The sequence below is a fragment of the Alligator sinensis genome, unplaced genomic scaffold (genome assembly GCF_000455745.1).
Source record: "Alligator sinensis unplaced genomic scaffold, ASM45574v1 scaffold47_2, whole genome shotgun sequence".
Taxonomy (NCBI): Eukaryota; Metazoa; Chordata; order Crocodylia; family Alligatoridae; genus Alligator; species Alligator sinensis.
Window position 1 is genome coordinate 275,213 of NW_005842150.1, and position 8,727 is coordinate 283,939.

Consider the following 8,727-nt stretch of genomic DNA (forward strand, 5'->3'; position numbering starts at 1 on the left):
AGATTGAGCTGTTGGTTGCTGTTGGTAATCTTTAATTTGGAGTCAATAGCAGACAGTAGGGAATGTGTAATACCATTACTGACAACATCTTAGCTTTAGTATTATGAATGTGATGCAATATTCTTGATGTAAATATCTCCTCCTGTGCAAATGTATGCATTTACAATACCAGTAATCCTCTAGTTATAGATCTGTTTTCTATATTGTAGTTCAGTGATGCAGCTTTTTTGTTCATCCTTTCTTAAAAATACTTCAGGTGTGAGTTACACTAAACGAGAGAGATTTTGTTAAATAACGTTTATTTGCTACAAGTTTTTACTTTGACTACACAAAGCTAGCTGACAGCCCAATCTGATAAATTACTTATTTCTGGATGGGAAGAACAGAGAACATGAGCACCCACTGCCACCCACCACCTGCTCCCCCCCCCAATCCTGCTTGCTGCCTTTGAAAATATTGCTGAGCTACTGCTGTTGACGTAGGCACAGGTTCTGCCTTTGGATTCATATTGGCATCCCTTTGCACCTGCATGGAGACTTTTATTTATTGTTGTATTTGAGTTAAGGGACCAATTGTACAAACATAATTGCAGGATATGGGCATGATGGCCAGGTCCGCACAAGCAGGGATATGCTTTACAGTAGCACAAGTAGTACCAGCACAATTTGTAGTGCTACTTTTGTGCCCCAGTGCACATCCCTGTGCATGTGTTTTGCAGCAGGACACATTATCCTGCTGCACTGCATGCTGGTGGGGTGGGGCTGGCTGGGGCATAGGGTGCATCACCAGGTGTTAGCCATCCCCTGCACTGAGCCACCCTGTGCCACGGTGATGGATGAGCAGGCAGCTGAGCTCCCCCATCTCTGTGCACTGTGGACCCCCTGCATCAAAGCACCAGTCAGCCACAGAGCAGCTGACTGGGGCACAGGGTGCCTTGAGACTGGTGAGCCAGGCAGCCTTGGGCTGCCTGCTCCCCTGTCTCCATGTGCCTTAGTGTGGGGGCTCCGCTGTGGAGCTCCTGTGCTGAGGCACACTGTGCCCCAGTGGTGAGGCATGCAGAGACAGGGGAGCAATGAGTCCAAGGCTGCCTGCTCCCCTGTCTCGAGGCACGTTGTGCTCTAGCCAGAATGGGTGCTCGGCCCAGGGGCTCCACCATGCACAGAGACGGGGGAAGCGGACAGCTCTGGACTGCCTGCATGCCCATCTCCGTTTTTTTCTAGTGGTTGCTACTTTGACGTGGTTTGTGCCACTTCTTTTCCGAGTTTTGTTTTGTTTTTTGCTGCTTGGAAATCCTGGTAGCAAATTTTGCCCTGGTGCTGCAAATTAATTGGTGCTCAGTGCTGCCAGTGTGTAACTGGTGCAGTTTGTGGCACTGGAACGAGGTTTGCAACGCTACAAGCCACACACGCCTGCACCTCTGGATCCAGCCAGTGAGTTAATTTTGCATTTAACATTTGTAACTGATAATCTTAATGGTTTACTGGGGAAACTTGTATGACAATATTAGGGAGGAAATGCCTGATTTCAAGCTTTAAAGCTGATGCTTGATTTTTTTTTTTTTTTTTTTTTTTTTAAAGAGCAGCTTTTTAATTGTGTAAGAGGGCACTGTCTCTATCACTTAATTCTATAATTACACTTTTTTGTGTCAATATTTGAATCACTAACTAGTGATTTAAAAACAAACATGCTTTTATTTTTTTCAAAGTGTACTATTGGGAGGTTTTTTTTGAAAATCATATTTGTGACTAGGCATCCCTCTCCTACTGAACTGAGATCTTGCTTTTTTTCTGACTGTGACAGGGGGTCAAGTTAAGGCTGGGTCTCAACATCAGCCCACTTACCTGTCTATGTGGGACAGTCCGTCCAATCTTTGCTGCCACAACTCGCTGTTTGATAAACTGCTGTGAAATGCAGGAGGCTGCCCATTTTCATGCCCCAATGCCAGGGGGCATTGTGCATGGTTCCATACTGTCACAACCCAAAGGGTGTGATTTTTGTTTGTGTGTGCGCTTTGGCACCACTGAATTATTTTCCCGCCAAATTGTAGCTTTCTTTGCAGTGTGCATTTCTTCTTTGCAGCTAAGAAATGCTCGGTGCAAAGAGTTCCCGCCATGTGTATGATAATTCGAGCCCCATTATTGGCTTGCGTGAAATTATTCACACGTGGCGGTTAGTGATTGGCTTGCTAGCCGTATAAAAGGCTTGCGTGGTTTCCGCCCAAGTTGGAGAACTCCGAGGAGAACCCCCGTAAGGGAGGACTCCACGAACACCAGGAGGAGGAGACTTCACGCTGTGTGAAGATCTCCAAGCGCTGCAGAGCCTATTGGACCCAGTGCATTTAAAGCAGGCAACAGTCATGTGAGTGAATTGTGAGTGAACAAAAGGATCCACGGAGCCTCGACAACTCCGTGGGAGTGATCGAGTATTGTCTGAGTCCTCAAACGAGGATTTAAGCGGAGCTGTGCCTGGGAAACTGTCCAGCCTACACCGCGACCATCTTCGGTGTAAGTAAACAATCTTGAATCAACCATTATGCGTCCGTGCCTAATTCCAGCGTGTCGTCTGTTCTCTCTGACCCAGCGAGCCCGGGCTGCTGGCCACAGCCTGCGCGGCGCAAAAAAGGGCCCGGATCGCTCCCGGCCACCCGCACATGGCGACAAGGATGGGATCTGGAGACGGCCCGCACACATACCATCCCTACATGGTGTCCCATGCCTTGCAGATGGCATCATAAGTTGATCATAATTCTGGCCCAAGGCCAGCCCAACTCTGCCCCTTGCTGGACCTCATATTCTGGTCATGCACTCTGCCCCTTCTCACAGAGCCTCTTACATACTGCCCCTCATTGTGCCACTCTCAACCCACCCTGTTCCTTTTGAGTGACCCCCTGGGTCATCAGGCTTACCTACTCACGTTGGTCGGTGCATGGTGCAATCCATACTCCGAGGCACCAACCTTATGCCCTGCCCTGGGCAGAGCTCAGCCTCTAACCACTTGCTGGGCAACTTGCTCCTGTTGTCCCTCATGTGGGAGTTGGCCCATGCACTGCCCTTCAGGCTGCCCCTGCAACCCTACTCAGCACACCCCCTGGTACAGACCTTCAGGTCACCCTGTGCAACCCTGCTCTGTGCCCACCAGTGCCCAGTTCTTCAGGCTGCAACAGCACACCCTACTATGGACAAGGCACACACAACTTCTGTCCCACTCACTGGAGTCACTCTCTTCCACTGCCTCCTCTCTGGGGTCCCTGGGATCTTACGCCCCTGCAGGGCTCAGGTGCTTTTCTCTAGGCATGCCTGCCCCCCCATCTGTTCCCACTCATAATTACCCACTGAGTAGTGGGAGCTGGGGTTATAAGACACCGCTACCTGCCTTTCACTGTGGAGATAGTTGGCCTGGCATTTCTGGGGAGCTGCCCTGCCACGGACAGATCCACCAGACCATCCTTCCCCATCAGGGTGCAGCTGCAAGTCATACCCAGGACCAGGAACCTCCAGTCATCCCCGTAGCTCCTACACTTACCTCCAAGATGTTCTGAACAGCAGCTTAGCTAAGTGTTGTTATTCCGGCTGCCAGCAGCAGACTGATGCCTCAGTCCTGAGAGCCTGAATCTAAAATGGAAGCAGCTCAGCCCTTTCCTCCTATCCCAGGGCTTTCCTCTAGTCATTTGACTGCCTCATTAGGGCTGGCCCACACCTGTAGGCTTCCCTGCTGCGTGCTGTCAAGCTTTAAAGTGGCAGGCACCAAAGGTGCTCAGCCACACTGACATTGTGGATAATTGTTTTTTGAACATTTGAACAATGCTTATACCTTCTGGCTAAGATTTGCTTATTAATCATAGAATCATAGGATTAGAAGACACTTCCAGGGCCATCTGATTCAAACCCCTGCATATAGATGTAGGATTTGCTGTTCTTAAACTATCTTAGATAATGTTTTTTCCAGCCTGTCAAAGCCTAATGTTTACTCAGCCTCATACTGAGTATTTCCAGAATAAGAGATGCAACAACTTCCGTAGGCTGCTTGTTCTGTTGTATTACTGTTCTTAGTATTAGAAAACGTTTTTCCTGAGATTTAATTTACATTTTCTTTAAGTTGGATACATTAATTTTTCATCACCCAACTTGATGCCTGTAGAAAGGCTTAATTTTTTTCAACAGATAGATGATTAACATTGAAATCTGATACCTTCTTAAAAAATATTCCAATAGATACCCCAAGTTATGAATCACTTCTGGAAATTTTAGTGTCCGTATTTAATTACAGTGCATAAAATACTTTTACTTGCATAGAAAATTGCCTTATTGGTGTCAGTTAGACTTGTACAACCAATTAAGTGCTTGTAGTAGGTCTCAGTGTTACATAATTCTTAATAAACTTTTGCTATTCATCCTACCCTTTTTTTAATCCAACGTGAATATTTTTCCTAGTTTTAACCTACTGGAATAGAACAATTTGTCAATTCATTTTCTTTATCTGCAACCATAAAGAGTGCATACATGTTGTCTCCTTTTTAACTCGGAGAGGCTAGGATTTCTTAGGGTGATATCTTTTTTGGATCAACTGCATAGTTAGGATAGACATGCAAGACATGTCTTGCATTCAGAAGCTTGTCTAATTCTATTTCAGCTATGCAATTGATCCAATAAAATATACCACTCTAAGAAATGCTTGCCTCTTGCATAATTTCTAGACCATCACAGCTACAACATCATTCTAATACTGCCATAACTCTTTAACTATGACTGTATTGTTTAAAAATGTCACAGTTTCTCGTTTGTGTTCTTTTAACACGTTTTCCACTCTCTGTAGATTGGATGTGTGTGGGGTTTTTGGGGGTTTTTTTCCCCCACAAAATGTGATAAAAGAGATCTTACAGATTTTACAGTAACACTGAAGCAAAGGAGAGGCGGTTATGTTATTTGCTGTGGTAACCATTAGCTATTCCCATTGTTTGGCAATGATCACTGGCAAGCTGCAGATGCCTTTGGCCTTCAGACAGGAAGGATTGGCTGTCTGCTGCAACAGGCCTTTGTCCAAGTGGGTGCACCAACACCATTTAGATGCTAATGTGGTGTAAGCTTGCTGTTTTGTACTAGAACTTGACCGAGTCTCTGGTATGTGGTCTGTCTGGCTATACATTAGCTTCAGCATTAAAAGAGTCTGCCCTGCTGAAGATGGAAGTGATTGCGGTTCATCCATGTCCATCAATAAGATTTTCAGTCTTCTGTTTTACAGATATTTTGAGTTAGATGAAAATAAGCTGTCAGAGGATTTTTCATTAACCCATACTACTCTATCTCCATGCTACCTTAATAAGTCTGCTACAAATGTTCATATAAAAGAGAGATTTTGCAGTGTAAAGTAATATAAAATTGGATGTAATGCTGAAGAATAGCAGCATTTTTCTATTCAGATTAGCGCATAATTGAAGAGTGAGTGGGTAGTGATGAGGATTAGAAATAGTAATATATTTTACTACCTCTGTAAAAGCAGAGATTCTGCTTGTCTTTGTAGAGAAAAAAGTGTTTCTATTTTAAATATTCTATAGTAGACCTGTCAGACTTACTAGATGGAAAACCATTTTTAAAAAAAATTGGAATATATTAAGAACATGTGAAATGTCTTCATGGAAAGGCCATATACTACTTCAATAGAAATTGCTAATAAATTGATAACTGACAAATTAGAAATAGGAATCTATTATTTGAATGTTTAAGTCCAATTATTGTATGTATCCAAATATTGTCTGTACTTTCTGTGAAAGTGTGTGTATAATATACATTATGAAAGAGTGTTTATATGTCTCAGAAAAATGGATTAACAAGAGGCCCTGAGAGTTAAAGCTCATTCAGTTCCTTTTCTTACATGAACTTTAAAATATGGAATAGTCACCTGGGTTTTGTTTTATTTTATTTAAGCTTTCTTAAAAATTATTTCTAACACCAGTTACCCAAGTCAAGAGAGTGAATTTTGCTAAGAAGCATTTTGCTACAGATTTCTCTGTTGGGCTGCGTACTCAATACTCTTTAAAAAATAAGAAGAAGAAAATGAAGTAATAACTATGTTTGCATTTATTTAACCACCGTAAAACTAACGTGTGCCTAAAGCCTTTTAAAGTTTGATGAATATTAGGTTTCTTTAAGTTTTCATTTTGCTAATAAATAAAACAGTGAAATGAAAAAGAAGCTCTGAAGCTAATTGGACTCGGCTAGCAATTACTTTAGCAGATAAAATAGAAAATATGCAAATATCTCTGGAGTACTCTAGGGTTGATCTTTCAGACGATCACTGTCTGCATCTCAGGCCAAAAAAGGACATATGATAATTAGATTTTGAAGGACCATGTGCTGTTGCTACAGCGCTAAATATTAAAGTACAAGAAAGCAGGCTGCCACATGGCATGATTGATTTTTATAGGAGTTTGTATAAAAATGTTCTCTTTTTGTATTGCCTTTTTAGGTTACCTAGGGTGAAACAAAATTACAAGCTTGGAAACTCTGGAAAAGCTCAGCATCAGCATTCAAGGTAAAAATGAACATAGTTATGTAATCTGTAGAAGTGTCCTTTTTGTTAACATTATGAAAATTTACCGAGGTAGAAAATTACATAAAGGTCTTTTTTTTTGTTTTTTTTTTTTACTTTTAATTTAAAAGTAACAGTAGGAGCTTTTAAAAGAATTCTGACTTTTTGTGTGATTGCTTCAGTTGGTCTTTGGGAATTTTCATGTAACTACCGTTGTTGCCTCTTTATGAAGGGTGGATATAGTTATGAATAAATATGGTAAACTTTCTGGTTAGATATCCATATTTTTGTTTCAGATGTATCTGTGTAACAGCATATATGCTTTTATTTAATAATCCTGTGTTTAATTTTTAAATGATCACAGTTTAAATATTTTATACTTCTAAAATTAATTTCAATACTATCTTTTCTTTTGGATAAGATGTTGTCCAATACGTTTTCAAATGTATTGAAATATAAATTATAGGTGGAAATAAAGTGCTTTAAAAAAAATTCAGTGCACTTAATTGAAACTTGAATTAACTTGTTTACAATATCTTAAATTGAATTCCTTTGTTTAAAACCTGAGCATGAAATGAAACTAATTTTCCTTATTTGTGTGCACCTTATAAATGCCATTTGTAGAATGTAAAAGAACTATAGCATGTTTCCTATAGCTGTAGTTCAAAATGACTGACTAATAACAGGAACCTAGTGGGGGGGGGTTTATTTGCATTGAAGTTAAAGAGACTTTTTTTTGTAGTTTGTGTTTTAGGCTTTTTATTTAAAATTTTCAATTTCAAGCTGGCGTCCTTTTTCTTTCAAATCTTGAAATAATTTTTACTTTTCAAAACTTGATTTTTTTTTTTTTTTTTTTTTACTTTTTTATATTTCATGCTTTCTATTAAACAAAAGACTAGAGAATATCTTCTTTTGGGATAGATTTATAACAGAATGGCTCATCCTGTCCAATGTGATTTTTTTTGAGATCTTTTTAAGCATTCGTGATGCCTTCGTATTAACCTTTAATTTACCTTTATTTTGGTCAAAATTGTTAATATAATGTTGATATTCTTTTGTATGTTATGCTATCCACATCATTTTTAGCATCTTTATCTTTAAATTCTACTCTGTTTATTAACATTTTTGTTTTTATAGCAGAAGCTTGCAAATAATGTGATTGACCTACCAGCTGATAACATGATGTCAAAATGCAGTTCAGAGAACACAAACACAAAGGTCTCAGAAATTAAAACGGTAAGCCCATCCTTTAGTATAGTATGAGGAAAAATTGATTGCTATTATGTTTGTTTGTATGAAGACAACTACTAGCATTTTGTTGAATTTCTTTAAATGGCTAAGCCATCCAAAGACTACTTTTTAGAACCACCATCAAGGGCCAATTTAAAATTACAGAAATGTGTGTGTGTGTGTGTGTGAAAGAGAGAGAGAAAGTAATAAAAAGGTAATTTTATTTTTTCGATAAGTGCTGACACTTTTGTAAAGCAGTCTAACAAAAACAAAGATAAATAAATGATCTCAATAAGCTTGTCATGAAATGTAGACCTTTTACATTTGTTTATGAAACAGAATATGAATGTAAATATTTTCATGAATTTAGATTTTAATTCAGTGAAGGGGTTTTCAATTTAAACATTTCTGGGGTTGTGGTACTAATGAGTTATGATCAGAAAAGGAATCTACTTAAATAGAATCTAGTCAGTTTTGGTCCAAGCTGAAAGACATGCGGGCCAGTCAAAAGCATAAAGTAGGAAAAATAAAATATACTATTAAAACTGGAAGTATTTTTAAGATGGTATTAAAAAATTAGGAATTTTTCCTTCAGCTTCATATATCACTAAAGCAGAAGAAAATGCTATCCAAATTAGACTTTGTAAAAGAGAAGAAAACTTTAAGCTTTTTGGGGTTTTTAAAAAGTTTTTCCAGAATAATTCTTCAGATGAGAACAAAGATTTTTTTTTTTTTTTTTTAAGTTTTACTTCAAAGTAAATCTGTGTTATTAACTAACCCAATATTCTACTCAGCTGCTGGGTGACGCAGATGTATTCTTTTAGGTCCTGTGACTGATGGGAGCCAAGACTGCTCTAACCTACACCAAGGCTTTGGACAGATGTAATTTCAGCCGCTTTAAATAGGGAGGTGGGGCTGCTACTTGGGAATTAACATGATTTATTATGATGTAATTTTTACATGTGAATGGTC

The 8,727-nt window shown here is 39.6% G+C and overlaps 1 protein-coding gene across 1 annotated transcript in view; it reads left to right on the plus strand.

Annotated features, from left to right (window-relative positions):
* The window catches only part of DICER1 (dicer 1, ribonuclease III), a 112,052-nt gene that overhangs the window by 32,253 nt on the left and 71,072 nt on the right, over positions 1 to 8,727 (plus strand). The window contains 2 exon segments of the mRNA XM_025206273.1: positions 6,463 to 6,528; positions 7,663 to 7,761. The gene's annotated coding sequence lies outside the window, so the exon portion shown is untranslated.